This window comes from Canis lupus, chromosome 23, assembly GCF_048164855.1.
Source record: "Canis lupus baileyi chromosome 23, mCanLup2.hap1, whole genome shotgun sequence".
NCBI lineage: Eukaryota > Metazoa > Chordata > Mammalia > Carnivora > Canidae > Canis > Canis lupus.
In genome coordinates, this window is record NC_132860.1 from 8,256,110 (window position 1) to 8,281,899 (window position 25,790).

The 25,790-nt window shown below is 46.7% G+C and overlaps 2 long non-coding RNA genes across 4 annotated transcripts; one reads left to right on the forward strand and one right to left on the reverse strand.

Annotated features, from left to right (window-relative positions):
* Nucleotides 1-4,597: 4,597 nt before the first annotated feature.
* On the reverse strand, nucleotides 4,598-25,790 carry LOC140614670 (uncharacterized). 3 transcript variants are annotated; one of them, XR_012015464.1, is made up of 4 exons: nucleotides 18,022-18,837; nucleotides 17,315-17,505; nucleotides 6,744-6,863; nucleotides 4,598-4,836 (listed from the first exon to the last, which is right to left on the reverse strand). It is a non-coding gene; the product is annotated as an uncharacterized lncRNA (long non-coding RNA). The 3 variants fall into 3 exon arrangements; XR_012015463.1 differs by lacking the exon at nucleotides 4,598-4,836 and adding an exon at nucleotides 25,611-25,790 and having other exon boundaries at nucleotides 4,844-6,863; nucleotides 18,022-18,238; XR_012015462.1 differs by lacking the exon at nucleotides 4,598-4,836 and having other exon boundaries at nucleotides 4,844-6,863.
* Nucleotides 12,999-25,680, forward strand: LOC140614671 (uncharacterized). Its single transcript, XR_012015465.1, has 4 exons — nucleotides 12,999-13,145; nucleotides 20,512-20,641; nucleotides 21,134-21,203; nucleotides 25,198-25,680. It is a non-coding gene; the product is annotated as an uncharacterized lncRNA (long non-coding RNA).

Sequence of the window (25,790 nt, forward strand, 5' to 3'; positions counted from 1 at the left end):
AGGATTTGTGAACGCTTCCTCTGCAGTGGAAATGCCTGATTCAGGGCTCTCTCTGGTTTTTACAGATTATATGGATGATGGCATGTTTTTCCAAGTCATTAACTTGGGCTCAGCTTTGGGGCCAAATGAGAAGCTACATCCAAACCATTCTAAGAGTCCCGGTGATTGGTGGAGCTGACAAAGGAAAGACCCTCTGTCATTCACCACTGTGGGAGCATTTGGGGAGTGTGATTGCCTACGACAACTCATGGTTCAGTGATTCCATTGTTTCATGAAGGCCTGGTTTCACTGATACTAAGAGAAAAAGGTGGCTTGTGCCCTCACATGGGTTATTCAAGGTGACACTCTCAAAGACATTTCCAATAGTTTTTTTTTTTTTTCCTTTAGAAATTTATTCTATCATTTGGGGCATTAAGATGTTTTTGTATTGCATTATAGAAAAATATAAGCAGAAAGAAGAAAATAAACATTATCCCACCATGACTCTTTTGTTTGCAAGGGACAAAAACCAACTCAAAACTATCTGAAGCTCAAGGTACCAAGTCATGGTTATGTGAAGGTCAAAATGGAGCTGACTTCAAGGTGGGCTGGATCCCAGGCTGCCTATAGCATCAGGGTCCCCTCTCTGAGTTTTGGACCCTATTAGTTCATCTGTCACATGTTTTCAGACTCACCCAGAGTTCTATGTACCCATGTTCATAGACTATCATCCAAGGGGAAAGAGATAGCTACATCTCTACCTTAGTTTGGGAAGGACTATAAAAGGCCAAGCCCTGAGACAAGGCCTTTGATGTAGGCAGATTATGTGGGAGGGGGTCCCAGCTGAGGGAGCAAGGAAAGTGAGACAGGGATGGGACATGAGTCAGTAAAGAGAGTGCTAATAAGTGAGTTACCACTATAGGTGACTGTAGTTTAGGCCCCCTGGAGTCCCTCTGAGGCACCATGTGGAACACATGTCAGATTCCTCCCCCAGGAGACAAGGAAGGTATGAGGTGATTTGTCACAGACTCTCATCCTTTCCTGGCTGAGGATTGTTCCCGAGGGTGTTAATCCCCAGACCTTGTGGGCATTCTGCACTTGAGCTGGGCAAGTTTCCATAGCACTTGGAAAACCTTTCACATTTGTCAAGTGGAGATGAATGTAAATAAATCTTGCCCAACTCTCAAAGCTGAGGTGAAGATCAAATAAGATAATAGAACGGTGAGAGCTAAGTAAACTGCAAAATACCATGCAGATCTTGAATCTCTATTATTTCACGCTCATGGGCCTGAGGCCCATAGATCTGTTCTGAATCACACAGGTGTCCATGCATGTGTGCATGTTGCAGGACAATGGTGTTTCTTGAAGAGGAGCTATGATCGAGAAGGTCACTTACCAAAGACAGGACCACTGATAGACCTAGAATGAGAAAAGGATCCCATGAGCCAGACGTGGCAATCTGCTGGCTATATCCCCCACTATTTTACAATTATCCATAGTAATTGAGTTTAGCTGGGCACACAGCAGTCCAGTTGAAGATGACATATCTATATCTTCCTTACAGCTCAGTGAGCCCTTGTCACTAAGTTCTGGCCAATGGGGTATAAGCAAACCCCAGGGTTGCCCTCAGGATTTTGCCTTAAAAATCTTAAGTATATACTCCCCCTTCCTGTTGGCTGAGAGATGACGAGAGCTGCAATCACTACCTTGGACCTACAAGTAAGAGCCACATGTTAAGAGTGGCTGGGCTGCCTACCATGCCTTGGCTCTGCCATAAAACACAAATAAATTTATCTAGTTTAAGCTGCTGTCCTTTGGGATTTCTTTGTTATGGAAACAATACTTTTACCCTAACACAGTGCACATTCCATATGTGAAACCAGGTCTGCCCCAGGTGGGCACAAGAGTCTTCTGTCAAATTGAGGCCATGTCCGTGCACCAGACTATGGGATGACCTGCCACTCTGGTTGATTGGGAGACCCGTGGGCCATTTTCCTAAAAGGCCATTTTCTGTCAGGCTGGCCTGCCAAGGTCACTTGTAAGAGGCAAGCAGCATGGGTATCAGATTGAGGGTAGAGCATGAGTCACCAGCCCTACACTAGTATCCTGTACTGCTGGTAAGCTGGCTCCCCCTCATTAGCTGGACCCCACTCATGATGAGGCCTTTACACGCCTGCTAGGATCTGGACACTGAGTGTGGTACTTCACATCCCTAGCCTTAAGGTGGGTGGTATTTTCGGGCCAAGAACAGTCTCGGAGGTTGAGTGTGTTCCATGAGGTAACACAGAACCCAGGTGTCAAGGCAGATTGGTATCAATCTACAGCCTGTGCTTCTTCTACTACATGCACTGCCTTCAAATAAACTGCCTACTTCCAAGTATGGTTTTGGTTGCTTGTGTAAAGCTGGCATCTGCCTACTGAGAGGACAATCTTAGGATAACCCAGGATAATCTCACCATCTCAAAATTCTAACCTTATCACATCCGCAAAGACATTTTTCCTCCATATAGGATAACATTCATAGGTTCCAGGAATTATGACATGGCTATCTTGTTTGGGTGGGAGCATTTTTCAGCCTGCTGTTATCTGCCCTCTGGCCCCCAAAGACTCATGTCTGTCTCACATGCATCATAAAGTCACGCCACCGCAGCATTTCCCCAAATTTCAACCCATTAAACCATCCACTCAAATCCAAAATCTCATCTAAATATCATCTGGTCAGAAGTCCCCAATCTCATCATTTAAATTGTCTACTACACCAAGTATGGGTGAGACTCTGTATGATCCATTATCCTAAAGCAAAATTTTTCTCCATCTGTGAACTTGGAAAACCGAAAGCAAGTTATTTATTTCCCAAATACGATGGTGGGGCAGGCAGTTACAGACATTCCCATTCCTAAAGGGAGAAGATGGAAGGAAGACAGAGGCCAACCTTGCCAAATTTCAAAACTCATCAGTGAAAATTCCAATAGGTTTCAAGGGCTGGGAACAATCCTCCGTGGCTGGAGGCCCTGCCCTGCGGGCCCATGAGTTGAGGCACGTGCAATTATTATGTTCACTTTCCAGATGAGCAAAAAAGGAGGCACACTGAGGTAAGCACCTGCACAAGATCATATAGCTGGTGAGAGGCTGAGCGGGGTGATGTTCTCTCAGGCTGACTGCGGGGACTCCGTCTACAGAGGTTCTCTGGGTTTATGAAGGGTCCTAGAAAGCTATGGGGACTTTTGCTGTTGCAAATTAAAAATACCATTGTCTTTAAAAGTACTTCTCTTTTTGGCATGCCTGGGTAGCTCAGCGGTGGAGCGCCTGCCTTCAGCCCGGGGCGTGATCCCAGGGTCCCGGGATGGAGTCCCATGTCGGGTTCCCTGCAGGGGCCCTGCTTCTCCCTCTGCCTGTGTCTCTGCCTCTCTCTCTGTGTCTCTCATGAATAAATTAATAAAATCTTTTTTAAAAAACTTCTCTTTTTAAAATATTTATTTATTTATTTATTCATTCATTTATTTGAGAGACAGCATGCATGTGCATGGGGGAGGGCTTAGAGAGAAAGGGAGAATCTTTTTTTTCTTTTCTTTTTTATTTTTATTTACTCATTCATGAGAGACACACACACACAGAGAGAGGCAAAGTCACAGGCAGAGGGAGAAGCAGGCTCCACGCAGGGAGCCCGACGTGGGACTCCATCCCGGGACCCCGGGATCACACCCTGGGCTGAAGGCATCGCTAAACCGCTGAGCCACCCGGGCTGCCTGGAGAGAGAGAATCTTAAGCAGACTCCCCACAGAGTGGGGAGCCTGACACGAGGCTGGAACCCATGGACCCTGAGATCATGACCTGAGCTGAAATTAGGAGTTGGACTCAACCAACTGGGCCAACCAGGTGCCCCTAAAAATACTTCTGGAGCAAGCAAAGTACATGGGCCAGCTGTACCTTGCACCTCCTGCCTCCACTCTTTGTTTGTAGTTATCTTTTTGATTAAAAAAAAAAAGGCTTCTTAAATCTTGAGCCCTTGGAGGGGAGAAGCTCTGAGAGAACTGAAGGCAGTTTTACAAAGGGTCTAGATAACTGTCCCATACTGGTAACACATATTATATAAGTTCCCACGTTGGTTGAGAATGTGGGCTTTCAAGTCAGATCTAGTTTGGGGGTCTTAGCTCCTCTACTACTAGCTCCATGACCCCAGGCAAGTGATTTTTAACCTCTCTATGCTCTAGTTTCCTTTTTAGGAAATGAGATAATAATAGAACCTGTCTCATGGATTTTTGGGGAGTGAATGAAGCAATATATATAAAGTGCTTAGCATAGTCCTTGATGCATGTGAGCTGCTGCTAATATTATTTTTGTTGTTATTTCTCTTTGTTATGGGGTGGTCTCTGGAGCTAATCCCATCTGGTGAAGGTGGTTTAAAGACTGATCAATGCAGAGGCTACAGATCTTTTTAAAATGTATTTTTAAAAGGGGGCGCTTGGCTGGCTCAGTTGGTAGAGCATGCAACTCTTGATCTTGGGGTCATAAGTTCAAGACCCACTTTGGACCTAGAGCTTACTCAAATAACAAAAAAAATATTTATTTTTTTAAATTTTTTGAAGATTTTATTTATTTATTCATAGAGATGCAGAGAGAGAGGGAGAGAAAGAGAGGCAGAGACACAGGCAGAGGGAGAAGCAGGCTCCACGCAGGGAGCCTGACGTGGGACTCGATCCCGGGTCTCCAGGATCATGCCCTGGGCTGCAGGCGGCGCTAAACCACTACGCCACCGGGGCTGCCCCAAAAAATATATATATTTTTAAAAGAAAGTGCCTCATGTAGCTTCAGCCTTGTTGTTATCCAAAGGATCTTGTGCCCCTCTTTAAGTAGTTCCTGAAAAGTAACAAGGGGAATATTAAATAAATTTAATTTTCATCCTTCTACAGCTCACAAAATACATACATTTTTTCCTTTCTCTTCTCTTTCCCTTAGCTTTCTGTGTGATGGGGAGAAAAACCTTTAGGGAGGAAAAGGTTACCAGATTCATAAACCAGTTTTCCAATTACTGAGCTTTTGCAAAGGAAGATGCCATAATTGCTCAAAGTGAAAGGAAAAGAAAGAGATAAGAAAGTCAATTATCATGAGGATCAATGGTGAAAGCTTTCTGAAGGCCCAGGGAGTATTTTCCCCTGTCTTACCTGTCAGCAGACATGAGGGGAAAAAACTCCATACTAACCAGAAAATAGTGAGTACTTGTATTGCAACGATGCTCATGCTAGACTTTTCTTCCCTATTTTCACACACACACACACACACACACACACACACACACACACAGTAAAGGACAATTGTGTCATGACATTCCAGCTCAAGTGAGGGGTAAGGATGAGTCGAAAGCCCAGACAGTGCAGACAGTGGGAGTTCCTCTGCTTCTGGTATGAATGACAAGGAAAAGCCTGATAAATCAAAACAAACCAAGAAAGATACTGGAGGAACAATTATCTGGAATTGTTGTGCCTTGATTTATTGTTATTTCCCACAGCCTATCTTTGGTACAGTCTCCGTCTTCAGAAGGCCAAATGTGGACAAGGACAAGGCAATTGCTTACAGGCAACTGGCTCACCACTGGCTGTTGAGCTGACCTTTTGGCTGATCTAGTGTTTTTTTTTTCTTGATGGAATGAAACTTGCTCACTGGAGGTCTGATGAGCACATGGGTGTTTTGTCTTTTGAAGCAACGATGGGAAATTTTTCCTGCAGTAGCCTTCTAGAACTCACAAAGCTGTGAATTTATAACTCCTTTCACTGACTTCAGGTGAACAAAGCCTTTCCGTTTGGGTTAATGTCTGGCTTGGTTTACCTTCTGTATACTGTTTACATGGTCTATGTTTACTTATTCAGTAAATATTTATTGGGCAGTAAAGTAACCCTGAGAATATAATAAACAAGACAGATGCACCCCCTGCCTTCATTAACTTTACAACCTATCAGGGAAGAGGATTATTAGGCTATTGTGATTGAGTATGATGAAACTTGTGTTAATAACAGCAAATATTAAATGATTATGAGGAGCCAGGTACGAAATACATATATTAACTCATTTACTGCCTGTGATAATTAGATAAAGTCAATAATTCCTTATCCCCATTTATTAGATGAGGAAACTGAGGCACAGAGAGGATAAATAACTTGTCCAAGGCTACCAACTAGTAGGCAGTAGAGCTGGGTGATGGACCTGGGCAGTCCGGCTTCAGAACCGGTGCTTTCAGCCATTATGCTCTAATTCAAGAAGCTGGGGATCCCTGGGTGGCTCAGCGGTTTAGTGCCTGCCTTTGGCCCAGGGCGTGATCCTGGAGTCCAGGGATCGAGTCCCACGTCGGGCTCCCGGCATGGAGCCTGCTTCTCCCTCCTCCTGTGTCTCTGCCTCTCTATCATAAATAAATAAATAAATCTTTAAAAAAATAACAATAATAATTCAAGAAGCTCCAGGTGCACAGGGTCAGGGACAGAGCTCTTTAATGAGCAGGATTGAGCCTGGGAAGTGTAGGTATATCCAATAAAAATACTTTCAGCTTCAAGTGACGTCCAGTCAACAGTGGCATAAAGAAGAAAGGAGTCCTTTTTCTACAGTAAAACATCTGGTGGTGTTTCTAGCATTGGTGCTGAGGCTATAGGAAGTCTGAGTTCCAGGAGGGACCCCTCTTCTTCCTCCCATTGCTCTACAGCAGATCCAGGTCACTAGCCCATCTCCAGGGAAGGAAGAGAGGGGAGCATGGGGTTGAGAGGTTTCTGCTTGCATACCTTCCTCTTATCAGGAAGTAAACCTTTCTCGATGTTCCGTAGCCAGAACTGGCTTATATGCCCACCTCCGGAATAAGACTCGGGCCTGCCTCCCCTGAGACCAAGGGAATTTCTGGGAATCTGTAGATAAAAAGAAAAGAAGAGTGAATTTTGAGTTGGTAACCCACAGGGCCTGCCAGAGGGAATCCCGTGTGCAAAAACTAAGCAGAAAACCAGAACATGACAATAACAAGGGGTGAGAAGAGGCTCAGTGGGGCTGGAGACAAGCTTGACAGATGGCAAGAGGTGAGGCTGGAAAGGTGAGAGCCCAGACCATGAAGGCCCATGCATGCCATTTTGGTGATTATATACTTTGTCCCGTAGATGAAGAGAATCAATAAAGAATTTTAGACAGGGCCATGACCTGAGATGACTTGTTTAGAAAGATCATTTCTAAAAAAGGAAAAAAAAAAAAGATCATTTCTGGCAGCTGAGCGAAGAATATTTGAAGGAAACAAGAAAGATGAGAGTCAGGGAAACCAGTTGGGAAGATGTCCTGAGCACCTGGCATGCACACGGTGGTGGAGAGAGGTGGGCCGCCACAACTGGGAGGGAGAACCAAAGACAGTGGTTGGATTTGGGGGCAAGGGCCTGAGGACACACGAGGACTTTGAAGAATATTATCTGCATTTCAGCTAGTAAGAACACTGCGACGAAAAGACAACTGCTGAAACCAAGCCTTGGGAATCAAGTTCACAATAGTGAGTTGGCAATTGCTACAGAAGGAAATCCACAAAGGCCGTTCGTTTAAGTAAATTTGAATTTTATTACACACACACACACACACTCATACCAAATCACTCCACAAGACTTAGAATAAGAGTCCCAACTTCTCCCACTAATATCGCTACTCCTTAGAGGTGTCTACTTAATTTAGTTGTTTCTTCTGAAATCTATCTCTATGCTTCCAACATAGTCATTCTGCTATTTCTTTTTTTTTAAACAATTTTTTTTTAAAGATTTTATTTATTCATGAGACACAGAGAGAGAGGCAGAGACACAGGCAAAGGGAGAAGCAGGCTCCACACAGGGAGCCCGACGTGGGACTCGATCCCAGAACTCTGGGATCAGGCCCTGAGTCGAAGGCAGACGCTCAACCACTGAGCCACCCAGGCGGCGTCCCCATTCTGCTATTTCTTGACTTCTAATTATGGAATATAGGATTTAGATTTCTCCCTGATTCTCCTCTTCACCTTCCATCACATGTGTGCCCATGAGTCACACACACACACACACACACACACACACACCTCAATATCATTATATTATAATTTAAGGTTAAAACAATATTCAGTGTTTGCTTTATTATGGTTATATGAATATTCACAGAGGAGGCCTGTCAAATATTATGATGCATTGTCATTCTTGTACAATTTTTATATTATAAATTGCCTAGCTTTCTATGAATCTAAAAGTAAATCATTATTTAACTCTTCTCCAGAAATGTAAATATTCTTTCGACATATTCAAGCACATTAGCTTATCTAATGATATCATTTTGTTTCTTGAATATATATCTGTTGGTGAGCCTTCAGTCCTCTTGCTCTAAATGCAAACTGGTTGCTCTCTAAGCCTGTGCATCAGTTAGCTATTTCTGCACAATGAATCGCTCTAAAATGTAGTGTTTGGAAACAACAATCACTTAATTCAGCTCACAATCCTGCGGGTTGGTAGTTGGAACTGGTTCCTCCGTGACTTCCATCACATTTTGCCAGCCAAGCAAGTCACAATGGCAGTCCAGAATCAAGGTGTAGAGTAGATTCCATGTTTCAGTGAAAGGTTCTAGAAGTCAGTCTGCAAAGAGTATAGATATAGGAAGGTGACCAATTGGGTCTGTCCATTCAAGCAGCCTGCCAGTCCGATGCATATCCATTGTGCTGGGGTCTCCTCCCACTGCCACTGGGTTTCAGAAACCATAGCAGTGACTTTAACTGCATGTGCAGGAAGGCGTGAAGGCAGTGGCTCGGCAGGTGCTGGTACTTCTAGAACAACAGTAGATCCTGCAAGTGTTGGAGAAAACTGCAAACCGGCTTCACCTGTTGCTTCAAGAAAATGATGTTTGTACCAGGGTGAAGAAGTGGTCAGTGTGATCCAGGAACTGCAGACAGGAAGCCAACAGGAAGGAGCAAGTCCCTTCCTCTTTCTCCAGCCCTCCCATCCCCCTCTGGCCAACCCCTTCCCCATCAGTACAAAGTAACAGGGAGCCAGTTGGCTGAGGTGGAAGGGATTTTCAGAGTCTCAGTCCAGCACCACGAAACGGAATATTTATTACAAGTGTGGGTTTATAGTTTTGAGATAAGAGACAACAGGCTAATAATGGGCAGGTCCTGTTTTCTGATTTCTAGGTCTTCCTTATTTATTGTAACCTCCTAAGAAAGGATGTATGTAAAGGCAAATTTCTTTAGGTCTCGAATGTCTAAGATATCATTAGCTTATCACTAAAATTACACTTTGGGTATGGCATTCTAGTATGAAAATCATTTCCCCTCAGGATTTTGAAAGCACTTGTCCATTATCTTCTAGCACCTACGGTGGCCACTAAGTCTGATGCCATGTGGATTTCTGAACCTTTGTGTGTCCTGTTTTCGTTGTTGATTGTTTGTTTGATCTTTTCTCTGTGGAAGCCGTTGGGATTTTTCTCTTTTTTTAAAGATTTTATTTATTTATTCGTGAGAGACACAGAGACAGAGGCAGAGACACAGGCAGAGGGAGAAGCAGGCTCCATGCAGGGAGCCCAATGTGGGGCTCGATCCTAGTACCCGGGATCACACCCTGAGCTGAGGGCAGATGCTCAACCGCTGAGCAATTCACAGTGAATTCCCTTAGTTCTGTTTTTTTTTTCCTCTTTAAATTAATTCTGCAAAGTGCTCAGTGGGCTTTTTCAATTTCAGAACTCATTTCCTTAAACTGTGAAACTTTATTGATATGTATTGAAGTCTTTGAGAATTCCTGCACTCATTTTTGTTCTCTCTCCGGAGTTTCTGTTAATCACTGTGGCACCTTCTAATGTTATTATTATTGTTATTTTACTGTTAACTGAGTAACCCCCCTGTTTTTAGTATGGTGCCCCCACCCTCAGCAGTGCTTGGTATCCCAAGACAGGAATCCCCCTGGTTCCACCTTGCCCTGGGTACATCTGAACTCTGGGCTATGGACAGGTACTCACTGGATTGTGCGGGCAGGGCCAAAGATGCAGGGGAGCAGGACAGCGCCTCTTACACCGGCTTCCAGCTCATGCTTCTACAGCCCCGCCTGTGCTCTGGATTTCAGATGTACGTGGTGCCTTCAATTTCTGACTCTCTGGGGATCCGCAGCATGAACCAGTTTCCTTCTTGGTGTCCCCCACGTGAGCCTTTGGTTCCCGTTGTGTCTGGTCTGCTAAGCTGACCTCACTTGCCCACCTGCTTTTATCTCTTTCGATCTACCCCTGACTCTGTCAGGACCACTGGAGAGCATCTCCATCGAGAGCGACCTGGGTCTGTCCCACAGATCGTCTTAGCTGAGGAAGATGCTGCATGTGCTTCAGAAGCTGTGCAATAAGGGTGCACGAAGGTCCCCCATGACTCAAGGTGCCCTGACTCTCTAGTCCCCTCCCACACTGAATCTGTGACTGGCCAATGGGATGCTAGCAAGTGCGGGTCAAAGCAGAAGCGTGTGCACGGAATTATATCCTATGGCTGCTAGGAACTCGGAGACCCCCGGGTGAAGACGCAAAAGCCAGCCTCCTGCAGAGAGAAAGACCACGGGGAGGGAGAAGCCAGACCAGCCAGTGGGGCCCAGCCACAGCCAACCCGACTGCACAGGAGCGAACCCAGTTAACACCTGCAGGAGTGCGTTCTCAGCCCAGCCCAGACCACCGGCTCCACACAACTGTGAACAAATAAAATGATTTTGGTTCTGAGCCATCATTTTTGGAGTGGTTCGTTTTGCAAGTACTAACTGGTAGCGAAGGGGTTACATACACTGAAGGCTTCTTTTTTGTTTCCTGTGCATTTAGGGATCACAGATCAAGGTTATGCTGCCTTTGTTCTGCATGTCCCTGTAAGTTTACACTTATACTTACCTTGTTATCTCCATTTTAATATGGTTTGGGAAAGAAGAAAAAGTAAACATACACATCAATCCCATTCCTTTTAACCGCAAGTGTCCTTTCACTTCTCCTTCATCCTCCACCGGCTATTTCCTGAGCACCTAGTGGATGCCAGCCTCATTCAATCTGTACAATAACACCCTGCATTAGGCACTGTTTCCCCCTTTAACAGATGAGACAACCAAGACTCAGTGAGGTCAAGGGACTTGCTGGAGGTCACATAATTAAAAAGGAAGATTGGGGGATCCCTGGGCGGTTGAGCATCTGCCTTTGGCCCAGGGCGTGATCCTGGAGACCCAGGATCGAGTCCTGCATCAGGCTCCCCACATGGAGCCTGCTTCTCCCTCTGCCTGTGTCTCTGCCTCTCTATCTCTCATGAATAAATAAATAAAATCTTTAAAAATATAAATAAATAAATAAATAAATAAATAAATAAATAAATAAATAAATAAATAAAATTGTTAGGATTTGTTCTTTCAGCTGAGTGTGGACAAAGCCCCCAAGTGTTCCCATACATTTTGTTGAACTAGAAAGTAGGTTGGGACGGATATGAGACCCGCCATTGGGTAGACTTGGCCAGCCAGCTGAGCGGATGCGGGTAGTGAAGAAGAAAGAGCGACTATGAATCCCACCTCCTGTTCCTCTGCCTTTGCCCTGGAGACGGCCAGGTGGCACCGCGAACGAGCGACAGCAGAGGGTGGACGTCCCAACTGGGGACGGTGGGGCACTGGATTCTGAGGGGCTGCCTTGGGTCGGCCTCCGTCTCCCCTGATCTTCTGCTGAGCACGGCCGTCAGCGCTGCTTGGGGCCTGGTGGTACTGGGGAAGACTGGTCGGTGCCACTTACGGGACGCTTTCCCAGGGTAAACGGTAGTTTCTGATCGTGCTCCTTGGTGCTGCGTGGGGAGCTGAGCCCCATGAGGCTCTACACGGTTTACGGCGGTCAAATGGTGACAACTCCAGGCGTTGCTGGGGAAGTATTCCCAGAAGGCCGCCAAACGACTTTGGTGCTCGGTGTGAAGGAAATTAAGTGCCGAGAAAAGGGTGTTCAATTTAGATCCATCTGGTCTGTTGCTTCATTCCTTTCTTTTTCTCCGGAAAAGAGAACGATGCAAACATACTTTGATTGCTCTAACCTGCTAGGGAGCAAGGGCGCTGCGAGCCTCGCATGCTAAAGAACAGGGAGAAAGTCTTCTAATGCTAACGGCTAGTAAGCGCAGCTCAGGGCAGAGGTAGCCACCAGAGTGCTGGCTGCCCAGGTCATGGCATGTGGGGGGAAGGAAAGGGTGCGTGGTTTGAGAACACGGCTAGAAGAATGCAGAAGTGACCTTTGCTAGACAACGGTCTCTTAGAGTATCTTCTAGCCAGCATGTGGACCCCTGGAAGCTGGGATGAACAACGTCCCTGGATTGCAAACAGGAAAACCAAAGCCAGAGGTCCTGAGTTTTCTAAGTGGCCCCAACTTCAAACGCCCATTCTCAGTATTGGATCACGAGTCCGGAGTAACTGGTCAGTGCATCTCTAAAGCACATGAGCTTGTCACAGAAGACATCCCTATATGGCTGTTACTAAAAATGAGTTGAATAATAATTTACATTTATTAAGCATTTAACCATATGCTGATCAGTCTTCTACGTGCTGTATGGTCTTTTTTTTATATTTAGTCCCTCCACCCTCACCTCAGGCAACTTTAAGAGTAGTACCTGTCATTACCTGAGTTTTGCATACACGTATACCGGGGCTCAGGCAGGTTAGCTAGATTGTGCACCACCTACAGCTACTGGGACCTGAATGCCTCTAGAACCCACGACTACCTCGGGTCAGAGCTACAAAGCCAACTGGCAGCACGGCTGCCTCTGGGGAGAGGGCCTGAGGGAGGACAGATGGGAGGCTTTCACTTTCCACTTTATCAAATGCTATAATGTGAATTTTCCTCCTGAAACATGTGTTACTTGTTTGCTTTCAGCATATATAACAAAAGGAAAAGCAAAGCTGGGGGAAATGGGATGGCAATGCAGCGTGTTTTTTTTTTCCCTCTCGTCTGCAATGTGGTTTTGGAGTCAGGACAAGTCACTGTCCCCATTATGTTAAAGGTAGGAATTTATGTAGGCACGAGGCAAGTCTAGGCCGGGGGCCAGGAGCTACAACAGAAGTCAGGAATGCAGGCATAGTGGAATTATCTTCAGAACCCCTATAAGCCACCGGTGGGCACGTAGAGATATGAGCAGGTTTAAAGAGAGCCCTTGAGACAGAGCAGTGGGCTGGACATTGCAGGTAAGTGTAAACTAAAAGCGGGCAGAGCCTGGAAGGCAGGGCAAGGTGACGGCCTGAAGCCAGAAGACCCAGAGGGGCGAAGGGGGTAGGGTCAGGGAATGGAGGTGAGGTCCCACGAGGAGGACCGTGAGCCTCTGCCTCAGCCAGGAAGCATCGTAGAGAGCTGCCGGTGAAGTCCTGAAAGCAGATGAAGGCGAAGGGGGAGAGGAAGGCCAGGAAGGTACACCCGGCCACGGTGGAGTGTGTGTGGAGGCAGGAAGAAGAGTGAATCCTGCCAACTTCACACTGAAAGCCACGTGCCTTTCATGCAGAGTGTCTACGTGTGTGCAAGGTTTTCCTTTCAGGGATGCACAGACGTGGGGGCATGCAGGTCACCCCTTGAGCTCAGCAAGAAGGAGACTTCTCAGAGGGGTGGCGATGGGGCGAGGCTTTCCAGGCCGGTGCGTCTGTGCCTCTGGCAGGACCTAACCCGTCTGGCCCACCACTGTAACTGCGCACCTAGCATCAGGCTGCTCACACAGTAGGAACTCCATCGTTATTTGTTGAATTAATTTGTTCGATAGATCTGTGAAATAGCTAAATGCCATTGGGAAAATCGTGCGGTACCTTGGGATGAAAATGTCAAACCCTCTTTTGGTTTTTAATTAGTGATCCTCTTGATCTGATTGCTGGCATTTATTGAGCACTTAAAAGTGCTAACCCTTTATGGTTTAAGTAACAATCCGGATTTCACATTAAAAATCCAGGGACAGATGATACGGGGTCAGGTAGGGTTTGATCAGGGGCCCGGCTTGCTTTCTCCGTGACTAAGCTCTACCGCTCAGTAGCTGTAGCTGTTGAACAATCTAGCTAACCTGCCTGAGCCTTGGCGTACTTGTATGTAAAACCCGGGTAATGACAGGCCCTACTCCATGTGTTGCCTTTCTGCAGATGACATTTTATCCATGGATGCAAAATAGCTTCTGGCAGAAACTGGGACCATATAACGCCTCATTCATATGTAGGAGGAGAAATAGAGAGAAACAGAGTCAGTCCTCCTCCTACCCAACTTTTCTAAACGTTACTAACTGAACCCAACTGAACCAACCAGGAGAAAACCACATGTTGATTGGCACAGCCTAGGTAAGCCATCCCTGAACTGGTCAGTGTAGCAACAGGTCTGGGGTTATCTCGAGTGATGAGATCAGTTGTGACCCACCCCTGAAGCTTGGGATCCCGGCCGTCCTAGCTACATTCCATGGTTACTTTCAAAAGGGCAGAGAGATAAATGAATATTTACAAGCCAGATGAATGTCCGTTCGTTTAATCCTCACAACACGCTGAGTTAGATCCCATGCAGAGATGAGAAAAATGACTTCTGAGAAGTTAAGCAGCCTGCTCAAGATCACAAAGCTAATAACTGGCAACACTGGGATCTCAACCCATGTCTGACTCCAAGGCGCTCATCACTCAGCCACTAGACGCCTTTCCCCAAATCTCAGGCATTGCATGGGCCTCTCTGGTTCCCTCTAAGAGAAGCCTCTTCTTGTGATCACATCCGTCTGTGCTGGAGAACTCCTGGGGTCCGGCTTGAATCTCCTCTGGTATAAAACAAGGACCCTCCAGAGAGCCTAGGCTATGAGATCAGCTTCCGAGACCTCTGGATTTGAGCCTCACTTTGGGGAGCAGCACACGCCTACCTACTTGGGCTCTGACCAAGAGGTTGCTATAAAACCAGGACAGACAGTCCCTGTTCTTCTCTCAGTGGTCATTCATCAAGCAGTTACTGAGCATCTGCTCTCTGAGGACCCATCTGTCTGAAACCAAAGCCTAAAATGTTGTTTTCGGTGTCCTTGCCTGGTCTTTTCATTTTGGTCTGCTCCTTTGTTTATCATGCCCAGAAGCCTTCTCCTCCTCCTGGGCTAGTGGTGGCTCTTTGTCTCATGCCTGCACCCGGCCCACTTCCTTTCTCTGGACCCGGCATCTCTAGGACAGTAACTATTTGTCTCTTCTGAAGGTTGCAGCTAACGATGACAGTCTTGAGAAAGAGGCGGGCCCGGCATCCAGTCTCCAAAGGCAGGCATGCCACAGTCCATTTGTGATGTTTGCCAAGGGGGGGAAGGTTGGAGCCGCGGCCTGCGTGGAGCGTGTCCAACATTCCCGGGCCCATACCCTCCCTGGAGCTTCACGTTTGATATTCATAGAACCAGCGGCCCTCGTTGCTTGAGCTCCCGGAGGATGAATTTCCTGTGCTCGTATAATACTGACCATCTCTATCTAGGTCCCTGCCTGCCTCTTCTGTTCTATAACTCTGAATGAGGCTGAGCCGTTTACGTGGTAGGTACCAGGAGGACGGAGCAGCCCGGAGAGAAAGAAGACCAAGAGTGATGAGGTCTGATATAGGCCAGAGAACTCTGAAGTGTGGTTCAGAACGTCTGGGTCAAGTGCAGCTAAGCACTAACTCTGTCTGGGGCCCTGTCTGGGCCCCTGGGGCAAGTCTTTGCCCCTCACCTGGCCTCAGTTTCCCCATGTGACGTTGGACTACATCAGGAATTATCAGTGGGGATGAAACCACTTCCTAGGGGGTGATTTGGACTTCTACAGGGACATTTTCAGTGTCACGATGATTAGAGGCTGCTTCTGGAATTTAGTGGGCAGAGGATAGGAATGACAGATGACCTAAAATATACCAGACAGCCCCTCACAGTGAACTGTCCCTCACAACTGTTCCATGTCCTACTGGACACTCACAGACAGGAAAAACTTGTCCATGATTAGCTGATGCTAGAACCAGGCTCTGTTTTAAATATAAATACAACTCATTTTTGGCATAACCGGTAGACATCGAATTTTTGAAAACTGGAATTCCTATATAAATCAAGGGCAGGGTACATCCTAAAAATAGTCCTATTGAACTGTGGTTTACTTGCTATATCAAATTCACTCATTTTTAAAGCATTATCTATTCAGTTAAGTATTTAATCAATTCAGTGATGTTAGTAAACTGGGTAAGTCGGGCAACCATCACTACGATGCAGATTCAGAACATTTCTGTCTCTTGTATCTGTTTGTGGTCAGTTCCTGCTCCACCCCCGGGCAACTATTGATCTGCTTTCTGTTTCAATAGATTTGTTTTTTTTAGAAATTTCACATAAATAGGGGATGCCTGGGTGGCTCAGCGGTTTAGTGCCAGCCTTTGGCCCAGGGCGTGATTCTGAAGTCCCGGGATCAGGTCCCACATCGGGCTCCCTGCATGGAGCCTGCGTCTCCCTCTGCCTGTGTCTCTGCCTCTCTCTCCCTCTCTGTGTCTCTCATGAATAAATAAATAAAATCTTAAAAAAAATTTTCACATAAATAGAATCATACAACATGTAGCCTTTTGTGTTTCCCTTTTTTTACTTAGCATAACTTTTTTTTTTTTTTTTTTTGAGGTTCAGGTGCACTGTGCAATGGGTCGGTAGTTTGCTTGCTTCTTACCGTGACGAGTGGTATTCCACCAAAGTGTACCACGTCTTTCTTTTCAGCCCATCACTAGTTGATAGACATTTGGAATGGCTCCCTGTTCTGGCTGTTACGAATAATGCTGCTGTCAACATTCCTGAAGTCTTTGCATGGACATGTGTTTCCATTTCTCTTGAACAGATACTTAGGAAGGAGAATTTGTGGGGTTATATTATTATTATTATTATTATTATTATTATTATTATTATTTTGATCAAGAGTTGTTTAAATTCCTTTGGAACTCATTTTGGCAGGTGCAAAATGAACCTCTGAAGCATGAATGCTAGAATTCATTTTGGAAAACTGACACTACTCGTGGTGTCTGAGTCACCAATACAACACTCCTGGATCCATGTACGTTTGGAGCTTATTGCAGACGTATCCCTTGAATTCTCTACATCATTTTGTGCATAGGTATAGGCTCTGACTTCTTCCTTATGTCCCTAGTCGGGTTGTACCCAAACATGTCCATAGTAAAGTATATGTTATTCCTAATACGTTACTCTCTTTCAACTTCTCCTATGTAATATAAGGGTATTAGGGTGATTTTTAAAAATCACGTATACAGGTTGCTTATATTACTTCTGTTTCATTTCAGGATAGTAAAGAAGGTATACAAAAGATTTTTTTCGAGAAACAGGGTCATGGGACAAATTGGGAAGAACAGATGACTTTAAGGGCCCTGGTACCTGTCAATGTTTAAATCCTGTGCTCAGAGAGGCTTGATTAGAAAGGCTACAGCTGGTAATCCAGATCTGAAGCAAACAGCAAATCAAAGCAATTGTCTTGCACCAGTTGCTTTGATCATCTGACTGTGGCTTAGCTCTTTCAGGCCAGAATCAGGAGAGACCGAGGAATAAACAAACCCAAGAGAACCATCCTGAAAATGAACAAGAAGAGAGCTTCAGGTTCTATTACTCAGCCTGGGTTTCACAGTGAGTCACTAAATCACAGGCTGACCCAGCAGGTCCTGGCCCACATTCTACAGATGCAGAAAGGTAGCCTGAATAACGTGGGGGCGGGAGGGAGGGACGGACAGGCTGCACCAGCCAACCAGGTCTGGGGGACTTCGGAAGCCTCCTAACTAGACGTCTCTTCAATCAGACATTCTTTAGGCCTTTAGACACTGAGCCTGGGCAGGGAAAGCCTGGGATGAACCCAGAGAGCAGGCCTCAGGCTCCTTGCTCCTTGCCTAAGCAGCTCTGGCCCTCGCTTGCCTCCTCTTCAATTAACCTGTGGACTACCCCAGGTAAGAAGGAGGCACTAACCTGTTGTGACTCGGGCTAGGGAGTTTGGGAGGTCCCAGCACCCCACCCACTTCAAGTGCTCTATCAAAGTCCATGCCTGTGTTACTTTACCTCCCTGGAGTCCCAGAAAGTAAAATTATCTCCACTACCTTAGGTTCCTCGGTGCTTCCTTGCCCCTTGGTGCCGGGACTGGAGGCAGTTGATTTGCATCTTGACTTGGCTCTGCACGGTCATGTTCTTCATGGCTGCTCAGCGCTGCCTTGCCAGTTAAAGACACGTTCATTAGAGAAGTGAATATGACTCTGGGAGATCAGGCCATGCAGGAAGGGGGTGCAAACATGGCCCTGGGGCCCTCTCTGGACCCACCTGGAAATGGGTTGTAGACAGGGAATCTCAAGGTTGGGCTCACACCCTGCCCCCACCCGGATCCCTCTAGGAAGTCGGGATATAGAGGAGGAGGGGGCCCAGTGTTCGGGGCTGTTTGGTCACCCCGGGTGAGGTCATCATACAACGCTGGATTTTTAGGGTTTGGGTGCTGGTTGGTTTGTTTTGTTCTTTGTTTTTAAAACACAGACCTTGACAACTGGTTGGCAAAAGCACTAGTTACCTGCAAAGGAAGAGTCGTCCCAAAGGAGCCTCTGGTGCCCACGGCGGTCCCCTGGGCCTCGGAGACTGGGTCACACACCTAAGACACGGCTGAGTGGCCTTCCTGGGCCACTCACACGGCGGAGGCCCAGCTGTCCACATGGGGCCTGGCCGCTCGTGCCAGGGTGGGCACCAACCCTGCTTTTACCTACAGCAAGCTCCGGAGCCGCACCTGGCTTTCTCGGGTGTAAGCACGCAGTAAGCGGATGTTCTAGGCTGCGGCGGGTGGAGGCGGCCTCCAGCCCAGAAGGGAGAGGAGGCCCAGGAGGGGCTGCGGCAGGTGGAGGCAGGAGAGGAGGCCCCAGAGGGGCTGGGGCAGGTGGAGGGGCCTCAAGCCCAGAAGGGAGAAGAGGCCCCAGAGGGGCTGCGGCAGGTGGAGGTGGGGAAAGGAGGCCAGGGAGGGGCTGGGTTAGGTGCAGGGGCCTCAAGCCCAGAAAGGGAGAGGAGGCCTGGGAGGGGCTGGGGCAGGTGGAGGGGCCTCAAGCCCAGAAGGGAGAGGAGGCCAGGGAGGGGCTGCAGCAGGTGGAGGGGGAGCTCCCACCACAGGACCCTAGTTCCCAGGCATCCTCTGGCGTTGACGCTGGAGGGGGTGTGGGGTGTGGGCAGGGCCCTGTGCCGCCTGGCTTCTTCGGGGCTTCTGTAGCCCACCTCCCACCTCCCACCTCCCAGAGCCCAGCGTCTGGGGCCCCAGCCACCCTCTGGGCAGCTGCTCCGCTGCAGGTGGTCAGCAAGGGACCCTGAGGGAGCACGTCAGCCCGGTTTGCACAAGAGGCGCAGATGCAGCCCCGGGAAGGAGGCCGGAGGCTGTGCCTTGCAAGCAGATCGCAGGGGGCCTGTGAAGGCAGGAAAGCGGATTCACGGCTTGAAAAGCGAGAAACGATAAGGTTATTTTAAGCTCGGTTGTGCACTGGTTGCTGATGGAGCATACACGTGGCCTGCACCCAGGTAGATGCACAGAAGAAGCTGGGCAGGATGGAAAGAAGTGTGGCCACGGGCCTTGGAATCAGGCCGTTTGCGTTTGCTTCTAACCCCTCAACTTCCTGTCTTTGCAACCCTCCGGTCCTCAGTTTCTCATCTGAACCCTCCTAGGGCTGCTGTGAGGATTAAGTGAGACTCCAGGAAAGTCTTACAAGAGCACCAGGCATACATGATGAGCTCCCATCAAACGTCAGTGGTTATTAGGCGCCTATGCAGCAGCTAACCCGTGAATTGGCTGATTTTTATAGTGGGGTGCTGGATTTGTCGCCGTCCACAGTGTGATTCTTTTCCTTGCAGGGCCCAGCTCCATTCCAAGATCTGCTTCTATTCTATAAAATGTTAAATTGGGCAAGGTCGTGTCCAGACCATTTAATTTTTAAAATGTAAATTCAGTGGTTTTTAGTATACTTGCAGAGTTGACCAACCATAATCTGACTTTAAATCATTTTTATCACTGGTGCTCCTGGGTGCTGTAGTGGGTTAGGGTCCAATTCTTGGCTTAGGCTCAGGTCCTGATCTCAGGGTAGTGGGATTGAGGCCCTTGTTGGGCTCCTTGCTCAGCCGGGAGTTTGCTTGGGTTTGTCTCTCCCTCCCCTCTGCCCTCACTAAAATAAATAAATCTTTGTTAATAAAAAAAAAATTTAAAAAAATTCATTTTCATCACCCCTCCCCCAAAGAAACTGTACTTACCATCAGTCATTTCCTACTTTCCCCCAAACCTTCCCACCTCCAGCCTAAAGGTCTATCTCTACAGATTGGCCTATGCTGAACATTTTATAAAAATGGAGTTAATAGTATGTAGTCTTTTGTGACTGGCTTCTTTCACTTAGCCTAATGATTTCAAGGTTCATCATCAGTTAAGAGACCTTTGGGTTGTTTCCACTGCGGCGCTATTATGAATAATGCTGCTGTGAATATTTTGTACAAGTTTTCGTGTGGACATCTGTTTTCATTTCTCTTGGCTACCAGGAGTGGAGCTCCTGGATCATTAAGTAACTCTCTGTTTATCCTTCCAGGAATCGTCAGATTGTTTTCCCAAAGTGGCTGCACCTTTCCACATTTTTATGCTGGCAACGTGTGTGGGTTCCAACTTTTCCACCTCTTCCCTAACACGTGTGACTGTCTGCCCTTTTCACAGTCATCCTGGTAGGTGTGAAGTACTATCTCATGTGGTTTTCATTTGTATTTCCCTGCTGGCCAGTGATGTTGGGTGTTTTCTCATACGCTTATTGGCCATTTGCATGTCTTCTTTGGAGTAATGTGTATTCAAATTTTTTGCCTATTCTAAAATTGTTTTGTTTGTCTTCTTGGTTGAGTTGTATTTTTTTTATATGTTCTGGATTCAAGTCTTATCCAATATATATGATTTGCAAATATTTTCTACCGTTCTGTGGGTTGTCTTTGCACTTTCTTGATGGTACCCTTTGAAGCACAAAAGTTTTCAGCTCTGATATACTCCAACTTGTGATTCTTCTCTTTTATCACTTGTACACTTTTTGTCATATGAAAGAGATAATTGCCTCATCCAAGGTCATGAAAGTTTACTCTTATGTTTTTTTCTAAGTCTTATAATTTCACATCTCTCCTTAATTTTATCTTCTATGACTCATAATTTTGTCTGTCTTTGTCCAATTTCAGTTGAAAAAAAGGAAGCTAAGACCCCATGAAGGTAGGATTTGCTCCAAATTACATTGTTAATAAGTGTTAGGTAAGTAATTCCTAAAAGAACAACTTAATTTTATATTGCCTGATATCTGTATAACTGTAAGACCTAAGACAGTCTCCAGCCATGTTAAAAATCAGAATCTAAAACAAAATTTACACTAATCCTGAAATGGAATCAACCTTTAATTGGAATCTAATAGCAGTAAGAACAGACTTCATTTCTTGAGCAATTAGTCTGGGTCAGGCACTGCAACGTGTATTCATTCCCTTTCCACTTCTCAAAGCTACATCGTCAAATAGGTACTATTATTATCCTTATTTTAAAGATGACGAAATGGTTCCCAGAAAGCTTTTGAAGTAATATGTCTGAAATCACATGGTTAATAAGAGGCAGAGCTGGATTTTAAATCGAGAGTTCTCAATCTTCGTGTAGGGTGAACTATTAAAAAACCCAATGACTATGGCTGAAACCCTAATAAAAGGGCCTTTGACAAGACAGGTATCTGCTGATGACACGAAGTGGACCCCAACTGCCATGCCCATTCCTTGTCACATCTGCTGGTAATTTCTCTTGGTGGGGTTGTGTTGATTTGTGGTGGTGAGAACCCGGATACCACAAAGCATCTGGGTTGCAGTGGAAGTCCTGATTCGTTTTCTTTAAATCCAATTTTCCACTTGGTTTGGTAGGGCAGGAGGTTGTCAAATTCTGTGACAGAGGTCAGTCCTATAAGGTGTTTGTCTCTATTTACATAATTCACTGGAACATTTTGGGGGGAGGGGGAAATCCATCTTCACTGACATTAGCCTCAGGAACTCTCCCTGGCAGGAGGGAGAAGCAATCCCAGGGTTAGGACTCAGTGTTAGCCCCGTACAGAGGTCTAAGTTTGCAGTTTCAACCAGGCATATTTATTTACATGTGGAAATTCCCAGCGGGAAGCTGAAGTACACAACTTAGGAGTGGTCCCCAAGTGGGAAATTGAATAGTACACTGAGCTCCTTTTATTTCCATTTAATTTACCGTTGGTATCATTACCATTATTTTGTTAATCATTTCACTAGCAGTGATGTAACTTGGGACCAGCCGAGGTAATTGCAGCCAAATGGGGGAGATGCTCATCTGCAGTATTTAGATAGCAAAGGCTTTCATTCACCTTTTTAGGGATGGGTATTAGTTCCTTCCTTTATTCATGGAGCATAGGGCTGCTGAGAAATGCTGAAGATATTAAGAGCTCCCTGCAGCTTAATGAACTCTACACTTGGCTGAAAAGAGGTTTCTGTAATTTTCGGCCTGCTGCTGCCTGAAACTGCACAGCGAAGTGGTTTCCTGAGATCTAACAAGCCCACGCCTGCCCGATGGTCTGGGCGATAGGGGGTGATTGTTCACACCTTGCCCTCCGACACCTGACCACTGCCTGACAGGCTGTGTGACTTGGGGCAAGTTACTTCTGCTGTCTGAGTCTCTCTTTTCTTATTTATCAAAAGAAGGCAATACTTCTTGCATACTCTCAGGCAGTGAATGAGGTAAGATGGCTAAAAGGCTCGGAGCAGTCCTTGGTCCATAATAGGTTTTCAGTAAACGTTGTTTCTTTCCTTCAAACGTGCTGGTCTGCAGGACTTCCCAGCTAAGCTTCAGGATTTTGGGGGAGCAAGTGCAAGGAAAGTTTTGAGGACCTAGTGGCTGGAAGGAAGGTAGCTTTCGTTGGCAAAAATGACGACCCTGGAGAGGCTACACAGGTGTTCAGGATGGGACTCAGACTGCACGCTCCCCCTGAGAGTCCAAGGGCAGGCCTTGTTTGGGGGCTGCAGAGCAACTGTGGCCCAGCGGCTGCCTCCCACTGCACCTCTCTGCACCTCTGCCCTGGCTCACTTCGCCCTTTAGCTCACTGCTTTGGGTCCCTCTGATGTGCTAGACAGGCCCTCCGGGGTCCTTCCTTAGGCTGCTCCCTCGGCCGGCCAGTCTCCTCTCTCCCTGGACCCCGCCCCCCCCCTGCCCCCTAGGTCTTGGCTTCTTCACAGTGTCCTCGCTGGACGGCCCCCGATCAGCCCTCACAGAGCACCCTGTGCTTCTCTGCACAACACAGACTGCTTCGTAGCTACATGAGCTTCTGTTTGTGGGAGATTTTTAATTTTTTTTAAAGATTTTATTTATGAGAGACACAGAGAGAGGAGAGAGAGAGGCAGAGACACAGGCAGAGGGAGAAGCAGGCTCCATGCAGGAAACCCGATGTGGGACTCCATCCCGGGACTCCAGGATCACGCCCTGGGCCGCAGGCAGGTGCTTAAACTGCTGAGCCACCTGGGCTGCCCAGATTTTTAATTTCAAATACCTCTTACCACCAGCCACTTGTTTCTCGAAGCCTAGGCAAAATACGCTCTAGGAGGGGTTCCGTAATACATGTTGGAAGAGTGAAAGAGGAAACCCTTTCACAAAACAAATGGGTGGCCTTGACGCTGACTGTTGAACTCTCAGTCTTGGGCTGACTTCTAAGGACGGGCAGGGAGATGAAAGCACTAATACTAGCTGACACGGTGTGCTTTCTAGCTGCCAGGAGCTCTTCTAAATACTTCTGTGCACTAACTTATTCAGTCTCGAGTAGAACCCTATAATTACTATCATGCCCATTGTAAAGATGAGACAACTGAGGCATGAAGAAGTCATTCGCAGGTAGTAAGTAGGCAGAGCCATGCCTTGGACTCAGACACTCTGGCTCCAGGGTGTATGTTCTTAGCCATTAGCTTATCAGTTCAACACCCGTTTTCCTCCCCCCCCCCCCCCCCCCCGCCCCGGAATATGCTTTCCTGCTCCAATCCTCCCCTTCCCCACACCCACACATGATTTGGGCCTCAGGTCCCATGTGACATAGCAAGTCCTCAGGGAGACCTTCCCAGACTCCCACAATGGCTTGAGCCCCAGGTCACCAATACTCACAGCATCCGAATTTTGCATTTCCTCCCCGATTGCAGGGCATGGCTTACTTATTTCTGGACCCTCTGTAGCAACTAGCACAAGGTTCAGCACTTAGTAGGTACTCAAAACTTGTAGCTCCCATGTCCTCAGGAGCTAGCTGTTAATAATATATGTCATTTCTTATTTAAAAAATTACATTAACTTGATCCAGCTATCCCACACCTAGAAATTTACCCTAAGGAGATAATCATGCAAGGACAAAATAAAATTGATACGACACGTTTCATTGGTAATGGTAAAAATTAGAAACAACCTAAAATGCTGATGAAGAGGGGACTAGTTAAATAGATCATTTCCCCTCAGGACCCCTGGATGGCTCAGCAGTTGGGCATCTGCCTTTGACTCAGGGTGTGATCCCGGGGTCCCGGGATCGAGTCCCACATCGGGTTCCCTGCATGGAGCCTGCTTCTCCCTCTGCCTGTGTCCCTGCCTCTCTCTCTCTCTGTGTCTCTCATGAATAAATAAATAAAATATTTTTTTAAAAAAGATTATTTCCTCTCCATATAATGGAATCGTATGGTGTCATTCAGAGGATAAGGTAAGCAAGTTTATAGATGGTGATTTAGAACCTTATTCATGCTGTTTTGGTGAGTGTTAAAGAAGAAAAGCAGAAGATTAACAGGCCACTTGACTGAGAGCTAGTTGTCAGGTGCCGTGCTGCCCTTTTCGTATATTAGCTCATCAGTCATCACAACAGTCCTATGGAATAGGTTTGTTCTGTTATAATCCCCAAGTTTACAGACAAGTAAACTGAAGAGTAAGTGGCTAAGCCAGATTTCCACCCACGGCTCTCTCCAGAGCCTGTAATCTATATTATGCTGTCTCTGTGATCCTGTTATGTAATATTACCCAGACCCTGTGACAGAGACTGTCAGATACCCTTGGGTACCCGTTTCCCCTTTTGTTCATGGTAATAGGATCTGTAGCTGGGCACAGGGCTGCCAGAACAAGGACTACATTTCCCAATGTCCCTTGCAGCTACGTAACTTAGTTCAGGCCAATGGGATATAAGCAGAAATATATGTATTCCTTTGGCCTTTCTCTTGGAATCTATTTTTTTTTTTTTTAGATTGCAAATGCAGTCCTTGGGAACATGAGCTGGAGGCCACATACAATAGAGTGACAAGACAACGAGCCGGGGTGACTGGCACCGTGGAGATCCTTGCCAATCCGAACCACCTATGCAGACTTCCACGTGGGAGAGAAATGAGCTGTGATCATGCTTACATCATCGTTCTGGTTGTCTGTCGTTTGTAGGTGAACGTAACCTGACACATGCATACAGAAATTCTTGCAAGGATGCTCATAATGTCAGCAGTGGTTCCCCCAGGATTGCAGGATTCAGAGGGATTTTTAGGTTACCTTCGTAATTCTCTGGGTACACGAGCCACTTCTTACAAAAGCAATAAATCAAAAGAAAAATAGACCACAGTAGCCTCTACCTTCTGCCCTACGGTTTCAGTTCAGCGGCCAAGTTCTCACCTGCTCTCAGCCCATCCGCACACTGTGTTTCTGGCCGACTGCTCGCCCTGCTCTCTGGAGTGCACTTCTGGCTTGCCTGACATTGAGGTTCAGGCTTACATCTGCAAAATGCATCTGCAGTACACCATTGTGTTGGGAGGGGGCGGAGGAAGATGAGCCTCCTCCTCCCTGGGAGGGGAA